We start from the raw sequence: 20,012 nt of genomic DNA on the forward strand, positions 1-20,012 counted from the left end.
GGCCACAGCTGGGGGTCTGGGACCTTACCTTACCTTACGTATACCTTACGATGGTTTGGGAGGTCTTCTACCCCCTACAGCTGGGGGTCTAGGACCTTACTTTGCCTTACGTATACCTTTCGATGGTTTGGGAGGTCTTCTACCCCTACAGCTGGGGGTCTGGGACTTTACCTTACCTTACGTATACCTTACGATGGTTTGTGAGGTCCTCTACCCCTACAGCTGGGTGTCTGGCACCTTACCTTACCTTACCTTACGTATACCTTACGATGGTTTGGGTCTTCTACCCTACAGCTGGGGGTCTGGGACCAAGCTGTCTTGGTGCTCCTCTACTCAACCAAGCCGTTGGAGGCCGCAGACCGCAGGCCTACGCAAGCCTGCGTAGGAAGAAGCGAATGTGAAGTTGTGTGCGCAAGTAAACAAGACAGAAGAAGGACGCAGAGAGAGAGAGAAAAAAGGAAAAACGTGTGGGAGAACGAAGAACTACGGAAATGCCCGCCACAGATACGGAAAATCTGGGAACCTCATAACACAAGAGTTCCTCCTGCCACGAACCCGGGGCATGTGTGTGTGTGTGTGTGTCCAGGAAGGCAGGAGTGGATACGAGGCTGTGGGTTCAGCAGCGGAGCCCACAGAGGTGAAGACTGTAAGCTTCACCACATGGAGACTGGGGGGGGGGGGGGAAAGGAATGTCAACACGAACAGACCAGAGGGTCTTTTCAAGGCTGTGTAAGAGATTAGGAACACGAGAGAGAGAGAGAGAGAGAGAGAGAGAGAGAGAGAGAGAGAGAGAGAGAGAGAGAGAGAGAGAGAGAGAGAGAAGGAAGCGAGAGAGGAAAGCCACTGGAGGTGACAAAGAGCTAGGCGAGGGCAGGAACACAAGGTCAGAGGTCAAAGTCTGTCGGGTTACGCCCCATGACCCCCCCCCCCCCCAAATGAATGACGGGAATACAAAACATATGAGCGCCGTAAACCCCCTCCGGGGTGTCTGCCGGCAAACCCTTGCTTCTCTGTCACCCGAGTGCTACGATGCCCGCCCTCACCCCTTGGGTGACGGGGAACCCATGGAGAAACAAGAGTGGAAATCCCCCCACGAAATACCACATGACTTCAGTCAACCCTGTTAGCTGCCGTCGTTATCACCAAACACGCTTTCTGGGTATCTTTGGCCGTGAACGTCGTAGCGAGGTGATGCCCCGCGCCACCAGGTGTGGAGCGGGCGGGCGGTGGTGCGCGAGGTAGCGACCGGGACGACCTTCAACACCAGACGGGTCCAGGGGCAGAGCGACGACACTCCAGGTGCCTCCCGGACGCCTCTCGCTGGGGTCGGCAGAGCCCCTTGTGTCGGGTGGGAGGGGTGTATGTTGCGGGGGGCCGGGCGGGGTCTGACGCCTTAATCCCCCGACCCCACAACCAGGAAGGACCCCCAGCCACAGGTTCCAGCACGGGGGGGGGGGGGGGGTTCCAGGAGGCTGGAAGGTGCGTGGTAATGCTATGGGACCGTCCCACTTAATCTGTCACGTCGCTGTACCGTAGCCACCGTACGCTAGTTTCTGTACCCTTCAACTGTCTACTGTACTACAGTACGCCCTACATTTGCCTCCACCTACACATTTCTAGTCCAGTGCCCCTTCACCCACGTACTGTACCCACTGAATGCTCTCTACCTGCCTCCACCAACCCCCTAGCCATGTACCTTTCACCCATGCCATCACTGAAATGCTTTAACCTACTATATAAAAAAAACCAGTTCATGAAGTAGTTATGTAGCAGATCTGTGGGTCTCTTGTAGGCCCGAGAGCAGAACCAACGGTACGACCACTGACCATGAAGGATCGACCGATGACTGAGGGTCGACGCGTCCGTGTTAAGGGGTTGGAGAAGGAGGGGGTAGGGAGAGGGGGGCGCATTGCCTGGGGTGGAGAGGGGAGGAGGGAGGCGTTGGTGGTTCTGATGGAGTTACGTAACATCGAACAATCTGGTACAAGCAGGGGGGGGGGGGAGGAGGGAGGGAGGAGTCCTCCTGTTGAGTGGGGAGGGGTGGTGGTGGTGGTGGTGAAAGGAGGGGGTGAGGATCTCCACCTGCTGGGGAGGAATGAGGGGAGCACCTCCACCTGTTGGTAAAAGGAAGACAAGCAGCTTCTCCACCTGTGGCGAGGGAAACACGGCGACATCCACCTGCCGGGGAGGAAGAAACTGGACACCTCCACCTGCTGCGGAGGAAGAAGAAGAAAAAAAAAGGGTCTCTTTCCCGGCCGCGCGAAGGGAGAAAGAGGACCTCATTTCAGGGTCTTCACCTACTGGCCAATGGGAAAGCAAAGGGGAAGGGAGGGGAGTGGCTCTTCATCCCTTTAAGGGGGGGAGGGATGGATTATCTCCCCTTAGAGGGAATTTATTAAGGGGTTGATGCCTCTGGTGGCTGGAGGGAAGGGGGTGGTGGAGGGGTTTACAGATACCACAAAGCCATACCAACCCAAGACACTGACTGGTATATTCTGGTTGTCTGTTGTTCACAAACCCTCTGTTACAAACAGCAGTTACTGTTGTGATCTTTCTCTTAACAGACGGGAATATAACAGATTGGAAACAGAGTATAGTTGGGCGTCCAGAATATGACGAAGTATTGGCGGACGTGTAGACGTGGCCCAGGTATACTGACTGGGCGTGGCGTGGGGCTGGGGGTGTGGGAGTAAGGCAGGGACTGTGGGACTCTGGGGTGCAGGGGACGCTAGAAGAGCTGGGGTGTAGGGAGACTGGGAAAGCTGGGGTGTAGGGGGACTGGGAAAACTGGGGCGTAGGGGGACCTGGAGAGCTGAAGTGTAGTGGGACTGGGAAAGTTGGGGTGTAGGGGGGACCTGGAAGAGCTGGGGTGTAGGGGGACTGGGAAAGTTGGAGTGTAGAGGGACTAGGAGAGTTAGGGTGTACTGGGGGACTGAGAGAGCTGGGGTGTAGGGGGACTGGGAAAGTTGGAGTTTACAGGGACTAGGAGAGTTAGGGTGTACTGGGGACCGAGAGAACTGGGGTGTAGGGGAAACTGGGAGAATGGAGGAGGGGGGGGGGGATTATGGGAGAGACTGGATAAGTGGGTAGGGTATGAGACCTGGTAGAGCGGGGTGTGGGAGAGAGGAGGTGGGGCTCGTGTGGTGGGAGAAAGGCACGTCAGGGCAGGTAAGCAGGTAGGCAGGGAGGGAGGGAGGTGAAGGCCCATGTCGTGAGAGTGACCGCAGCGTTTCCCCAGCAGGTAACATGGCTGGAAGGGACACCACCCTCCTGCTTCTATAAGATACCATGAACTTCGATACCCACACAACTATCTATCCATCTACCTACCTGTCTACCTACTTATCTCTTAGCCCCACTTGTCGACCCATCTCTCAAGGACATCAAATACAATCCGTACGAAATACACTTTTCCTTTCCCATCATTGAGACCACAGCAACTGTAGCCAGAGCAAGTACCCACAGCAACACATACGGCTCACGAAACTGCCTTTACTTACCCTCCTCCCCCACAAGTAATCTCTCCCCCAAAACAAAAACATGTAAGAAAACTGACATAGCAACTGACACAATGGTAAAGACAACAAACACAAAGTTCCCAGAACTATCTACACTCGGCCTCCTGAGCTCCATACATTACGACCCTTGTGCCACGACGGTACGACCCATGAGCCACAACGGTACGACCTTTGAGGCCACGACGGTACGACCCTTGTGCCACAACGGTACGACCTTTGAGGCTACGACGGTACGACCCTTGTGCCACAACGGTACGACCTTTGAGGCCACGACGGTACGACCCTTGTGCCACAACGGTACGCATCATTGGATTTTAACAAAGCAGTACATTACTACGTTGTCCACGTCTGTCGTGCCTGCTGGACAGAAGTCGTAACGTCGGACGACATCTGTCTAAGGCTGGCATAAAGATCCCCCCCCCCCCAAATCCAACCCCACCCCACCAGCTAGGATGAGGTGGGGTGGGGTTGAGAACGCATCAAAGTTACGCACGAAGAATGAAAAACGAAACAACAACACACACAGACATGAACGTTCACAAAACCAAAACTTACACATATGTACACTTTCTCCCCGTACCCTCATACACACTCACACAATAGCAGATATATGTAGGTATCCATTACTCACATAACTGTTCACACACACACACACACACTGATTTTCCCCCATAAAACACCTGCAATCCGTAAACCCCAAGACTACCTATACCCCTAAACACAGCTGCTTACACATACATAGCCACCCATCGGAAACCACACTCCCCAGACATACACGAGTCACACTTTCTCGTCTGCGCTGTGGACATCACCCATCCTTACAACACTGCATAAACTTATTTCACATAACCCAAGACCGTTCCTGCCCACGATGCAATTACCACAGTCAAGACATCAAGCAACAACTACTCCATCTCTCCATCCAGACACACACTGACACAACACTACACTTCATGGCCTGTGGCCACGCCCGGAGGACGTGGCCGGCTTCCTGAGCGCTGCGGGGGCTTCAGAGAAGACAGAAGGGACTCCTGAGGCAATAAGGTAGATAAGTAGACATTTCCCCCTACATATAATCACCCACACCTGCAAATATATCCCCCTTTTCTTTCCCCCTACACAATCACCCACACCTACTAATATACTCCCTCCCCCTACATATAATCATCCACACCTACAAATATTCTCCCCCTTTCCCCCTACATATAATCATCCACACCTACAAATATTCTCCCCCTTTCCCCCTACATATAATCACCCACACCTACAAATATACCCCCCCCCCCTTTCCCTTACATCTCTCCCACACTCTCAGCCACTCAACCCTGCTGGGTTCTTATCACCGCAACTCGTTAAGCGTTATCTTGCTTCCTGTCCCAGGCAGTTACAAAGACTTTGCCTCCAGCGACCACACATCCTACACACCCCCACACCCTCCTCGTCAATCTCTACCCTACCATGACCTCTCGCCAGATGCCTCGAGAAACCCCGTTGTCAACCACCACTGCTTGAAGAATGAACTGGCTCGTTGAGAGAGAGAGAGAGAGAGAGAGAGAGAGAGAGAGAGAGAGAGAGAGAGAGAGAGAGAGAGAGAGAGAGAGAGAGAGAGAGAGAGAGAGAGAGAGAGAGAGAGAGAGATGATTCACGAGTGGGTGATGAGGTCTATGGTTCTCCCATGCACGTGAGGGTGGGCGTGTTGGTGTATACCCCACACCTACAAAGCATGTCCAAAGTACAGCAGCTGTAGCAGCTGTTGTTGCCAGTGACGTCAGAGCGGGCCAGCCGGCCACCATGTCCGCCCCCCCCCCTGAGCCCTGAGGTCCGGATGCTGGTCACGTAATTACAACCTCCCCCCCCCTCACCCACGCCCTATCTGACATGGCGTTTCCGCAGGAAGCGTAGCACCTTGCTGTGCCCTTTCTTTAAAGTGACACCGGCCATGATAATCCACCTAGGTTCTCCGGCTAATGGGCACGACGTTGCCAAACACGTTGCCTTGAGCTAAAGTATCTTTACCAAACAGATGACACTTCACAACCGTAAGTTGCTCTGTGGTCGTATCTCTCTTCCGAGGCAGCTCGGCGACGCTGTGGGATTTCGGAAGGATATATCAATTCAGCTGTCTAGCCTAACAAAGCAGTAGCATCGTTACTGTCATGGCTGAGAGAGAGAGAGAGAATGTTGACCTTCCGCCATTGTTTGAGGTCAACAACATCGAAAAATAAGTTAATCAGCGCTGACTAAATGAAAATTTATCAGCCAAGATAAGTATAGCCTTATTATTAAGAGGATGTAAGATGGTCCCAGGCCATCACTCGAACACTCCTACGTCAGGAGGGTTGTACTACCCTGGGGGCGGCAGATGTCTACAACCTACTGACACGGAGGTTGTTAGATGGTCCCAGGCCATCACTTGAACACTCCTTCGTCAGGAGGGTTGTACTACCCTGGGGACCGGCTGTGGTCTACAACCTACTGACACAGAGGTTGTAAGATGGTCCCAGGCCATCACTTGAACACTCCTACGTCAGGAGCGTTGTACTACCCTGGCCTACAACCTACATTACCTTCAATCTAACCCCTAAACGTGGGTCCCAAATACCTCCATCTACGTTTGCATGACACACTCCAGTGACCTGGGCATGAAGTCCTTAACTCAATTGCCCCTGGTGACACTACCAACCTCCCGACCTCAATTCTGGTCAAGACGTATGTGGCAGGTCAACTGGAGGCTTACCCAAGGTCCAAACATTTGCTTCTTCAACAGATTCTTGGACTTAGAAACCATCGCATGTACATCTTAAAACCCTGGATGTAAAATAAGAAAACATTTATCCATCTGTACGATTTGGACTCAGAAACCATCGCATGTACATCTTAAAACCCTGGATGTAAATAAGAAAACATTTATCCATCTATACGATTTGTATAAAGCTCATTCATGTGGAAAACTACAAAATGTTCCATTTTTCTTTCGTAAAGACACAAAAAAAAATAAAAATAAAAGGGGAATGTACGAATATGGAGATCAAGAGCTCTGTGCTTTCGCATCTCAGTGGCAAAGGAAGGTGTGAGGCTCCCCACAAGTGATGTGTTCAAAAGGATACTTGTTCACCATTGTCCAGTGTGGTGGTGTGGTGTGGTGTGGTGTGGTGAGGTGTGGTGTGGTGTGGTGTGTGTGTGGTGGTGTGGTGTGGTGTGGTGTGTGTGTGGTGGTGTGGTGTGGTGTGGTGTGGTGTGGTGTGGTGTGGTGTGGTTTGGTTTGGTGTGGTGTGGGGTGGTGTGGTGTGGTGTGGTGTGGTGTACGCCGATGCAGCCGGGAGGTACAGTGGCGGGAGCGGGCCGATGCGGGCCTGTGGTGCGGCGGTGTGGCCAGGCGAGAGCGATGCCTTCTTGACTCATATATCATGAAATGCATTGTGGAACCATCACGCCTAGCCGCACGGTGTGTCCCCTCTCCCCGGTACGAACTGACAGGTCTGGGCTAGGGGTATGGCCACACAACTAGGTGTGGCCACACGGCTGGGTATGGCCACACAGCTAGGTATGGCCACGCGGCTGGGTATGGCCTCTCCAGTGTGGGAGGAGAGACCACGACCTGGCCTGACGGAGGCGACCCAAGCTACACTGGTTCCCCTCACAATGCATCATGGCCAACTGTACCAGCAGCCAGCCACTCAGCCAGTAGCCAGCCACTCAGCCAGCCAGAAGCCAGCCAGTAGCAAGCCAGTCAGCCAGAAGCCAGCCAGTAGCCAACGAATCAGCCAGCCAGAAGCCAGCCAGTAGCCAACGAATCAGCCAGTCAGCCAGCCAGTAGCCAACCAATCAGCCAGGCCAGTAGCCAGAAGGCAGCCAGTCAGTAACCATGGAGCCCCGATGCGTCCTTGGTTTCCTCATAGTCCATAAACAAAGCGTTAGCTGAACACCTTGTGAGGAACACCCCGACACAGAAGGTGCCTTACTCAGCATGCCAGTCTCATCAAGTGGATCAAACAATCACTTATCCACCCATCCCATCTGTTCACGATTCCTTAAAGAGGCTCAAGTGTACTGAAACCCCTTAAAAAAAAGCACTCCTTCCCCTCCCCACACACACACACACACTTATCCTCAACCCATACTTAAGTGTGTTAGCGTGAAGCATGAACTTCCACACTTACACAAGTCCTTCACACTTTTTATTTCCCCCCCAGACTGCACGTTACTGTGGGTCGTCAGGCGGGACACTCGTCACCTCCCACAGCTGCAAACCACCTCCCTCTTACAGAAGGCAGTGTTGCATGCAAGAATTTCCTCCCGACCACCTTTGAACACTGTGCCCGGTGACCCCGGCCTTCCTGTGCACGTAAAAACGTGTGCCGGCGCAGGAGTGTGGGGGGTGATGGTAGTGGTGGGTGGGTGGTAATGGTAAATGGTGGTAATGGTGGGTGGGTGGTAATAGTGAATGGTGGTAGTGGTGGGTGGCTGTGGTGGTAGTGATGGTTAGAGGTGGATGGCGGTAGTGGCTAGTGGGGGGGTGTTGGGAGTAGCTGTGTTGGGTGGTAGATGTGGTGGGTGGTAGTGGTGGGTAGTTGTGAGTGGTGATGGTAAGTGGTGGTTGTGGTGGTGAGTGGTGGTGGATGGTAGTGATGGGTGGTGTATGGTGTGTGTGGTAGTGATGGGTGGTGTGTGGTGGCGAGTGGCCCAGCAAGCCCCTATACCCCAACCTCAGCTCAAGGGTCGAGTGCAACATCTGCCGAACCAGGTCAGGGCTGGCTGGTCGACCAACCTGCGATGGATGTCGACCGGTCTACCACTGAGGGCTGTCGAACTTGACAGGTCGCCGTGATGAGCAGGGGGGGGGGGGTCGAACTTGACAGGTATATCAACGAAGCCAAGGTGGACCGACCGATACAATGAGAGGGTTACTGACCTAAGGCCAGGCTGCTGCACAGACCACAGTCTGAGTCAGGCTGCTGCACAGACCACAGTCTGAGTCAGGCTGCTGCACAGACCACGGTCTGAGTCGGGCTGCTGCACAGACCACAGTCTGAGTCAGGCTGCTGCACAGACCACAGTCTGAGTCAGGCTGCTGCACAGACCACAGTCTGAGTCAGGCTGCTGCACAGACCATGGTCTGAGTCGGGCTGCTGCACAGACCACAGTCTGAGTCAGGCTGCTGCACAGACCACAGTCTGAGTCAGGCTGCTGCACAGACCACAGTCTGAGTCAGGCTGCTGCACAGACCACAGTCTGAGTCAGGCTGCTGCACAGACCACAGTCTCAGCCAGGCCATGTCCTGGGTGGAGGTCTACCCTCGCTACCTATACAGACTTTGGTTGGTCCTGCTTCCCACAGTTTCTGTGTAGCGCCTGGCCACGCGAGGACTGACCGTTATGGTAATTCATTCTTCCCCCGAACATCTTATGTGGGAAATTCTCTTCCTCCTTTCCTCATCTTTCTCTCTACCTGTAACCTTTCTACCTCTGAGAGTAGGATGTACGAACACCCTGCGGAGCCATGATTAACTTCTTTCTTCCTTTCATACCTGTCTCCGTTTGCCGCGTCAGTGAGGCAGCGCCAGGAACAGACGAAGAAAAGGCGTCATTCGCTCACATCCATTCAATAGCTGTCATGTTGTAATGCACCGAAACCACAACTCCCTTTCCACATCCAGGCCCGACAGACCTTTCCATTGGTTTACCCCGGACGTTCCACATACCCTGGTTCAGTCCACTGACAGCACGTCGACCCCCGTATACCACATGGCTCCAATTCACCTCTGGGAATATGCGGTGGTCACGACGCGCCCTAGCTGGAGAGGAATCCACCACGCTCGCTGTGAAGTATGCCAGTGAGGTAATGTGTCAGAGGGTTGGTGGTTCTGACGGTGTGTGTGTGTGTGTGTGTGTGTGTGTGTGTGTGTGTGTGTGTGTGTGTGTGTGTGTGTGTGTGTGTGTGTGATCCGCGACCCCAACACCAGGTCACGACCCACGGGGCCAAAGACGCTGTGTCAGGGGCTATTGTGGAGAACACCTGAGTACTGAGAATAGAAGACCATATGAGAGAGAGAGAGAGAGAGAGAGAGAGAGAGAGAGAGAGAGAGAGAGAGAGAGAGAGAGAGAGAGAGAGAGAGAGAGAGAGAGAGAGTAACGTAAGCCAAGTGAAAACATTCATCACTCAGTATTCACCATTAACCACATACTGTATGGCTACCACAACATTACTGTGGTTCCACCACAGTATAAACTCCTCATCACGCCATGTTCATCTGGTCACCACTAAATGTATGATGTATAAACCATAGGATTTATCGTGTATAACTTGCTGTATTATGTAGACACGTCTCAATCACATGCACGTTAACCACAGTGCAGATGTAAACATCCAGCCCCACCTTGATCTTAAGCTCTACTGTGATTAATTAACCCGCTTTGGTGATCAATTAACCAGCTTTGGTGATCAATTAACCAGCTTTGGTGATCAATTAACCAGCTTTGGTGATCAATTAACCAGCTTTGGTGATCAATTAACCCGCTTTGGTGATCAATTAACCAGCTTTGGTGATCAATTAACCAGCTTTGGTGATCAATTAACCAGCTTTGGTGATCAATTAACCCGCTTTGGTGATCAATTAACCAGCTTTGGTGATCAATTAACCAGCTTTGGTGATCAATTAACCCGCTTTGGTGATCAATTAACCAGCTTTGGTGATCAATTAACCAGCTTTGGTGATCAATTAACCAGTTTTTGTGATTAATTAATCAATAACTATCATGATCCCCAATTATGTAATTCCTTATCTACGTATTTTCAGGCGACTGGCTGCCTGAACTAAACAAACCGTTCTTTATTATCTTATCTGTTATCACGTACACACACACACACACACACACACACACACATGACCAACACCAATGTCACGTTAACAATTCATGAGCGATCATAAATACATAGTGAGTCAGTCACAAACGACCCTCCATATAACGAACCTACTTATGACTAAGGTCCATTTTACTAACCTAATCATAACGAACCTCCATATAACGAACCTACTTATGACTAAGGTCCATTTTACTAACCTAATCATAACGAACCTCCATATAACGAACCTACTTATGACTAAGGTCCATTTTACTAACCTAATCATAACGAACCTCCATATAACGAAGCTCCATATAACGAAACCCCATATAACGAAACTAATTATACAGAAGGTTCATAAAACGATGCTACTTATAAAGACACGTCATATAACGAAGCTCCATATAACGAAACTTCCTATAACGAAGCTCCTCATAACGAAGTTCCATATAACGAAGTAGGCACGGTTGCTGTGATCGATACACAACAACAGTGTGACCTGTCCTGACCAACGACAACTGTTACTGAGCTCCCATCACATTAAGGAGGGGGGGGGGGGAGCAACAGAGAGCACACCCACGTCACAACAGAGAGCACATCCACGTCACAACAGAGAGCACATCCACGTCACAACAGAGAGCACATCCACGTCACAACAGAGAGCACATCCACGTCACAACAGAGAGCACATCCACGTCACAACAGAGAGCACACCCACGTCACAACAGAGAGCACATCCACGTCACAACAGAGAGCACACCCACAACAGAGAGCACATCCACGTCACAACAGAGAGCACACCCACGTCGCAACAGAGAGCACATCCACGTCACAACAGAGAGCACATCCACGTCACAACAGATAGCACACCCACGTCACAACAGAGAGCACATCCACGTCACAACAGAGAGCACATCCACGTCACAACAGAGAGCACACCCACGTCACAACAGAGCACACCCACGTCACAACAGAGAGCACATCCACGTCACAACAGAGAGCACATCCACGTCACAACAGAGAGCACACCCACGTCACAACAGGGAAGCCCACCCACGTCACAACAGATAGCACATCCACGTCACAACAGAGAGCACATCCACGTCACAACAGAGAGCACATCCACGTCACAACAGAGAGCACACCCACGTCACAACAGGGAAGCCCACCCACGTCACAACAGAGAGCACATCCACGTCCCAACAGGGAAGCCCACCCACGTCACAACAGAGAGCACATCCACGCCACAACAGATAGCACATCCACGTCACAACAGAGAGCACACCCACGTCACAACAGAGAGCACATCCACGTCACAACAGAGAGCACACCCACGCCACAACAGAGAGCACATCCACGTCACAACAGATAGCACATCCACGTCACAACAGATAGCACATCCACGTCACAACAGATAGCACATCCACGTGACAACAGAGAGCACATCCACGTGACAACAGAGAGCACACCCACGTCACAACAGGGAAGCCCACCCACGTCACAACAGAGAGATGAACTAAGAGAGAGAGAGAGAGAGAGAGAGAGAGAGAGAGAGAGAGAGAGAGAGAGAGAGAGAGAGAGAGAGAGAGAGAGAGAGAGAGCATCAGTGTCTTCAAACAGAGCCCACCCTTAACACAGCAATCGCTCACGTTCGGAAGGCAAAAAAAAAGGAAAAAACTCATAAAACATAAAACACTTGTGCAGACGAGTGGAGGGGGGAGAGAGATATGGTTGGGGAGGGGGTGGAGGAGGAGGAAGGGGAGGGGGGGGTGTGGATATAAAAAAGATAAGCCCGAGTGTACCCAGCATGTCAGCTGATAAGCCCACGATAAGCTTTGTACAAACTGGTGAAGCTCTCTCGATGTTGACTCCTCTCCCCACACCCCCACACTGTGGACACAGCTGACCCACAGCTAACGCAGGGATAATGAGCGAGCGTATATGTGGAGGAGGAGGAGGAGGAAGGGTAATGGCTCAGGGACAGAGGAGATAATGGCATCCCACGTCATGCATTAGTCATGAACGTTCCCCCGTGGCCATTGTCTGGCCATTTGGTCGGCGAAATAATGGAAAACGGAACAAAGTTCACCGGATGTAGAGAAGTTCTGCTGGCTTCCGGTACTCTGGTCTGGCTCTTCACTCAACGGCTGGGGGCGGTCTGGGTCCTGGTTACTGGCTGTCTGGGTCCTGGTTACTGGCTGTCTGGGTCTGGCTAGTGGTTATCTAGGTGTAGCCAGTGGCTGTCTGAGTCCTGGTTTGCGGCTGTCTGGGTCCTGGTTACTGGCTGTCTGGGTCCTGGTTACTGGCTGTCTGGGTCTGGCTAGTGGTTATCTAGGTGTAGCCAGTGGCTGTCTGAGTCCTGGTTTGCGGCTGTCTGGGTCCTGGTTACTGGCTGTCTGGGTCCTGGTTACTGGCTGTCTGGGTCTGGCTAGTGGTTATCTAGGTGTAGCCAGTGGCTGTCTAGGTCCTGGTTTGCGGCTGTCTGGGTCCTGGTTAGTGGTTGTCTGGGTCCTGGTTAGTGGCTGTCTGGGTCTGGCTAGTGGTTATCTAGGTGTAGCCAGTGGCTGTCTGAGTCCTGGTTTGCGGCTGTCTGGGTCCTGGTTAGTGGTTGTCTGGGTCCTGGTTAGTGGCTGTCTGGGTCTGGCTAGTGGTTATCTAGGTGTAGCCAGTGGCTGTCTAGGTCCTGGTTTGCGGCTTTTTGGGTCCTGGTTAGTGGTTGTCTGGGTCCTGGTTAGTGGCTGTCTGGGTCTGGCTAGTGGTTATGTAGGTGTAGCTAGTGGCTGTCTGGGGTCTGGCAAGTGGCCCGTCTATCTGCAGATTAATAGCAGTCCAGGTCTGGTTAGTTCCTCTCTCGGCTCTGGTTAATAGCTTGTCCATGCCTGGTTAGTGGTCCCCTAGTTCTGCTTCGTGGCTATGCTGTTGCCTGGTTAATGGCTGACGCAGCCCTATCCAATATGTTTCTCAGCTTCTTCAGTATACATTACCAAGGCCATGCATGGTAAGCTTTTAACAACCTCATGTCTAACTGCCCCCCATTCGCCCCGCCCTCCGCTTTTAACTACCCCCTCCCCCCTCCACACACACACACAAACACTAACTAGTAGTTCCCACTCTCCCTTAATACGTCTCAAACCCTGGGCAGGTATATATATATATATATATATATATATATATATATATATATATATATATATATATATATATATATATATTTATATTTATATTTATTATACTTTGTCGCTGTCTCCCGCGTTTGCGAGGTAGCGCAAGGAAACAGACGAAAGAAATGCCCCCCCCCCCATACACATGTATATACATACGTCCACACACGCAAATATACATACCTACACAGCTTTCCATGCCTTGATTCAATCCACTGACAGCACGTCAACCCCGGTATACCACATCGCTCCAATTCACTCTATTCCTTGCCCTCCTCTCACCCTCCTGCATGTTCAGGCCCCGATCACACAAAATCTTTTTCACTCCATATATATATATATATATATATATATATATATATATATATATATATATATATATATATATATATAAAGGCCACCAGGACGTCTTGGCTAAGTTGATAACTGTGTCCTCTTGCTTTGCCCAGCTTCATGCTCAACCTGGCACGACTCCTCGTTCCTCTAAGACTACCCCATCAACCCATCAATCACACACACACACACACACCACACACACACACACACACACTAGCGTCCGGCCCATCACATTCATCAATGACCACTGGACACCTTATGTAAGTAACTTCTTTGCTTTAAGGTTAATAATCAATCGTAAATATTTCCAGGGTCTTCTTCGCCTTCAGATAAGAAACAGTAACAGATAAGTAACAGTAACAGACAAGACACAGTAACAGATAAGTAACAGTAACAGATAAGTAACAGTAACAGACAAGAAACAGTAACAGATAAGTAACAGTAACAGACAAGAAACAGTAACAGATAAGTAACAGTAACAGACAAGAAACAGTAACAGATAAATAACAGTAACAGACAAGAAACAGTAACAGATAAGTAACAGTAACAAACAAGAAACAGTAACAGATAAATAACAGTAACAGACAAGAAACAGTAACAGATAAGTAACTAACAGATAATTAACAGTAACAGATAATTAACAGTAACAGATAAGTAACAGTAGCAGATAAGTAACAAGTTACTAAAGGCACCCACACTGACGTATGGTAATTCTCAAGTGAGTTTTTTCAATAAATCATTTCCAGGAGACCTTCACCACAGTACCCAGACTCTGCACATGATGCCACTAGACTCTGTGTAAATAAATAAATGAAATAAATAAAGGGCGGGTTGTTGAGTGCAGGCAGCCGTTCGGATAAACATATGCGGTAGAGGAATTACTTAACTAGGTGGGGAGGTGGCGGGGGAGGTTATTGCAGTAATTAGATAATTAATCACAGTATAGAACTTAAGATCAAGGTGGAGTAGATCTTAAGATCAAGGTGGAGTAGATCTTAAGATCAAGGTGGAGTAGATCTTAAGATCAAGGTGGAGTAGATCTTAAGATCAAGGTGGAGTAGATCTTAAGATCAAGTTGGAGTAGATCTTCAGATCAAGGTGGAGTAGATCTTAAGATCAAGGTGGAGTAGATCTTCAGATCAAGGTGGAGTAGATCTTAAGATCAAGGTGGAGTAGATCTTAAGATCAAGGTGGAGTAGAACTTAAGATCAAGGTGGAGTCGATCTTAAGATCAAGGTGGAGTAGATCTTAAGATCAAGGTGGAGTAGAACTTAAGATCAAGGTGGAGTAGATCTTAAGATCAAGGTGGAGTAGAACTTAAGATCAAGGTGGAGTAGATCTTAAGATCAAGGTGGAGTAGAACTTAAGATCAAGTTGGAGTAGAACTTAAGATCAAGGTGGAGTAGATCTTAAGATCAAGGTGGAGTAGATCTTAAGATCAAGGTGGAGTAGATCTTAAGATCAAGGTGGAGTAGATCTTAAGATCAAGGTGAAGTAGAACTTAAGATCAAGGTGGAGTAGATCTTAAGATCAAGGTGGAGTAGATCTTAAGATCAAGGTGGAGTAGATCTTAAGATCAAGGTGGAGTAGATCTTAAGATCAAGGTGGAGTAGATCTTAAGATCAAGGTGGAGTAGATCTTAAGATCAAGGTGGAGTAGATCTTAAGATCAAGGTGGAGTAGATCTTAAGATCAAGGTGGAGTAGATCTTAAGATCATGGTGGAGTTGGATACTTCTGCACTCTGTATATAAGCACATGAGTGAGGGTGTGAGTCTACATAACACAACAAGGTTTACTGAACAAATGTTATGGTTTACATGTTAAACATTTAGTGGTGATTGGCTGAACATCAACGTGAGGTAAAGTTACATAGTGACTTAACTGCAGTGGTGTTGTGTTGACGTACATTCTAAGTACTTAATTGGTAAACACTTAAGTGGCGTAAAGTACTGCAGTAACATTGTGTTGACATAAGTGTTTAATGGAGAGCATTAAGTGAGAAATATATTCACGTTCCTTGACTTACAGCAATACAGTAGTTGACTTGCACATAAGTATAGCAAAACTAGGCTATTTGCTTGCTTAGCTGTGTGTGTGTGTGTGTGTGTGTGTGTGTGTGTGTGTGTGTGTGTGTGTGTGTGTGTTACAAATTAGGAAATGGTTCCTGGTTTCACCACCAGGGGATCAGGAACACATAGGATGCTGTGTTGAGGTGAGGGCGGGGGTGAGGTGAGGTGAGGGGGGGTCAGGGGTCAGTCACCTGTTGACCCCCTCAAAACAAGCATTGTGGAGGGCCTGGGTAAACATGGCCCCGTGGTGGCGAGTGTGGGGTGGCCTGTGTTTGGCCAGCGTGGGGGGGGGGGGGTTGTTATCACTGACTCACACACACACCCTAACCCACTTTATCAATCTTGTGGGGGGGGGGGGGGAGGAAGGTGGTCACACACACACACACACACACACACACACACACACACACACACACACTAACCCACTTTATCAATCTTGTGGGGGGGGGGGGGAGAGGAAGGTGATCACACACACACACACACACACACACACACATACTAACCCACTTTATCTATCTTGCGGAGAGGGGATGGTGATCATACACACACACACACACACACACACACACAGACACGCACACACACACACCAAACCCTAACCACCCTCTCTATCAATCTTGGGGGGGGGGAAGTGATCTCATACACAAACCCAACCTACTTTATCTATCGAGGGGAAGAGGGGAAAGGGGGAGTGATAGACTCACCCAACCATACGTCACTCGCACGTGCTCCGGAAATCACACACACACACACACACACACACACACACAAGAATGGTGGTGCGATTTCGTGACGTAGTGTGTGTATATGTATGTGTGTATGTATGCATGTTTGTATACATGTATGTGTACGCATGTATGTATTACCTCTGTATACAAGATCAAAGATGTCCTGCAGGTACAGATAAGGCAGGGTACTGGATACCATCACTCAACAACAACAACAAGAACAACAACAAAAACAACAACAAAGATTCGTTTTCTTCTCGTAAACAAACACTCGAGTCAGGAAGGAATCAAGATTGATCAACATTTTACATGCGATGGAAAACGAGGCCTTCAGCACCACGACGGTACATCATCCCTTACACCCGACGGTACAGTCTCTGAGCACGACGGTACACTGAGCACGACGGCACGATCTCTGACCACGACGGTACGGTCTTTGGGTAACATGGTCTGGCCTTTGTCTTGACCCTACGGTCGTGCCCGAGGGGGATCCGTACTTCAGGGTCGTGCCCAAGGGGGGTCGCACCCCAGGGTCGTGCCCAAGGGGGTCGTACCCCAGGGTCGTGCCCAAGGGGTCGTACCCCAGGGTCGAAGGTGTTGAGAATGCAGGGCCAGCCACGCCACACGTCTAAGTTGGATTAACATTCAAAAGAGAAGTTGGAAGCCGGCTGGTGGAGAGCAAGAGGAATGTTGTCACCCAGCCCCACAACACACGGCCCCGTCTCACAACCAGACCACTACATACTGCCCCGTCTCTCACTCAGCCTCGTCTCACGCCCAGAACAGAGGCCCAGACCCCTTATACACTGCCCCGTCTCTCACCCAACCCCGTCTCACATCCAGAACAAAGGTCCAGACCCCTTACACACTGCCCCGTCTCTCACCCAACCCCGTCTCACATCCAGAACAAAGGTCCAGACCCCTTACACACTGCCCCGTCTCTCACCCAACCCCGTCCCGTCTCACATCCAGAACAAAGGTCCAGACCCCTTATACACTGCTCCGTCTCTCACCCAACCCCGTCTCACACCCAGAACAAAGGTCCAGACCCCTTATACACTGCTCCGTCTCACACCCAACCCCGTCTCACATCCAGAACAAAGGTCCAGACCCCTTACACACTGCCCCGTCTCTCACCCAACCCCGTCTCACATCCAGAACAAAGGCCCAGACCCCTTACACACTGCCCCGTCTCTCACCCAACCCCGTCTCACATCCAGAACAAAGGCCCAGACCCCTTATACACTGCCCCGTCTCTCACCCAACCCCGTCTCACACCCAGAACAAAGGCCCAGACCCCTTATACACTGCCCCGTCTCTCACCCAACCCCGTCTCACACCCAGAACAAAGGCCCAGACCCCTTATACACTGCCCCGTCTCTCACCCAACCCCGTCTCACACCCAGAACAAAGGTCCAGACCCCTTATACACTGCTCCGTCTCACACCCAAAACAAAGGAGAAATTGACTCGCCTCTGTCAACCACGAGTTGACAGAATCATTTTCATCCATCATAATCAATAAAATCCATTCAACTCAACTCGACCAGCGGTCGAAACCTACGGTCTGGCTCATATGCAGTACAGTACAGTACAGTACAATACAGCACAGTACATTCAGTAAATACCCTTGATAAGGCTATGGCCTTTTGAACCCAAGCTAAGGGTAAGCCTTACTGCCCTTGGCCAAGCCTGATCTAGTGGTCGAACTCGGCCGAGTCAGCGAAGCTTCGAATCGAGAGCAAACCTTGAGGAGGAGGAGTTAAGGTCGCTAGTTAAGACTTTCTTACCACCACACCAAGGTTGCGGAGGTCTCCCGCGGCAGCTATAGCTGGGTCTGAGGCCAGAGCTATGGTGCAGCTACCTCAGCCCCCAGCGTCAGGCATCGACAACACAAGCTAACTTACGGAACGTCATTCATGATCTCAGTTAGTACCTCGTCCAGCTGCAGGCTCGTCTGGTGCAGCTGCAACCTCGACCCTTATTAAGGTACAGGCCAGACTACTGCAGCTGCAGCCTCGACCCCTCATCAACCTACAGGCTAGACTACTGCAGCTGCACCTTCGACCCCTCATCAACCTACAGGCCAAACTACTGCAGCTGCACCTTCGACCCTTCATCAACCTACAGGCCAGACTACTACAGCTGCAACTTCGACCCTTCATCAACCTACAGGCCAGACTACTACAGCTTCACCTTCGACCCATCATCAACCTACAGGCCAGACTACTACAGCTGCAGCTTCGACCCCTCATTAACCTACAGGCTAGACTACTGCAGCTGCAGCTTCGACCCCTCATTAACCTACAGGCCAAACTACTGCAGCTGCACCTTCGACCCCTCATCAACCTACAGGCCAGACTACTACAGCTGCAGCCTCGACCCTTCATCAACTTACAGGCCAGACTACTGCAGCTGCACCTTCGACCCCTCATTAAAGCAACAGGCCACACTCGTTACAGCTGCGCCATCGACCCTCGGCAGACGGTGTGAAGCACGTGGCACAAATTAACGCATTAGCTCACGGCGTAAATACGCCATACACCAACACGAGAGGCAAGTGGGTGGCGGGAGGCGCGCGTGACCAGGCGGTACCAGACACACGCACCCCTACAGATCTAATGGAGTTCCCTTATCTCCTTCTTATCCCCAGGTGAACTGAGGTGTTATCAACGAATGATCAAAAATCGAACGAGACTTGGGTAAAGATCCAGTGGCCAGAAACCTAAAGCTTGGAGGGGACGTAAATGTAGCCTAGTGGCAGCCAACAGAAACATGCTCCCTCCTCAAAACCCTAGTAACGGCTAAATAATCCCATCAGATAGAGTCTAAATCCCTTGGGGACTTAATGAAACGTTAATGATCGGAAACTAAGTCTCAAAATAAATATACGAAATATATATTTCTTTCTTTCATACTATTCGCCATTTCCCGCGTTAGCGAGGTAGCGTTAAGAACAGAGGACTGGACCTTTGAGGGAATATCCTCATCTGGCCCCCTTTTCTGTTCCTTCTTTGGGGAAAAAAAAAAAAAAAACAAGAGGGGGGGATTTCCAGCCCCCGCTCCCTCCCCTTTTAGTCGCCTTCCCAAACTGAGGGCGAACACAACACGAGTGTCTGGGGCAGACGTGTTCTCCTGCGTCGCCGTCGTCGTGGTAATATATATTAGATTTACCAAACATTCGTGCAAGATCCGACACAACAGCTTCAAGGACTCTGGACACAAAGTTCATAAACATGAAGCACGCCAAGTTCATGATTCCACGTATTCAGCTCTCTCAGCTGGCTCCCATACAACAGGTGGTACAAACAGGAGGAAACAGAGACGAATACCACTAACAGACAACAGTAACCATGG

At 50.4% G+C, this 20,012-nt stretch overlaps 1 protein-coding gene across 1 annotated transcript in view; it reads right to left on the reverse strand.

Annotated features, from left to right (window-relative positions):
* Positions 1-20,012, reverse strand: part of LOC139751143 (uncharacterized) — a 67,679-nt gene that overhangs the window by 37,597 nt on the left and 10,070 nt on the right. The window lies entirely within an intron of this gene.

This window comes from Panulirus ornatus, chromosome 11, assembly GCF_036320965.1.
Source record: "Panulirus ornatus isolate Po-2019 chromosome 11, ASM3632096v1, whole genome shotgun sequence".
Taxonomy (NCBI): Eukaryota; Metazoa; Arthropoda; class Malacostraca; order Decapoda; family Palinuridae; genus Panulirus; species Panulirus ornatus.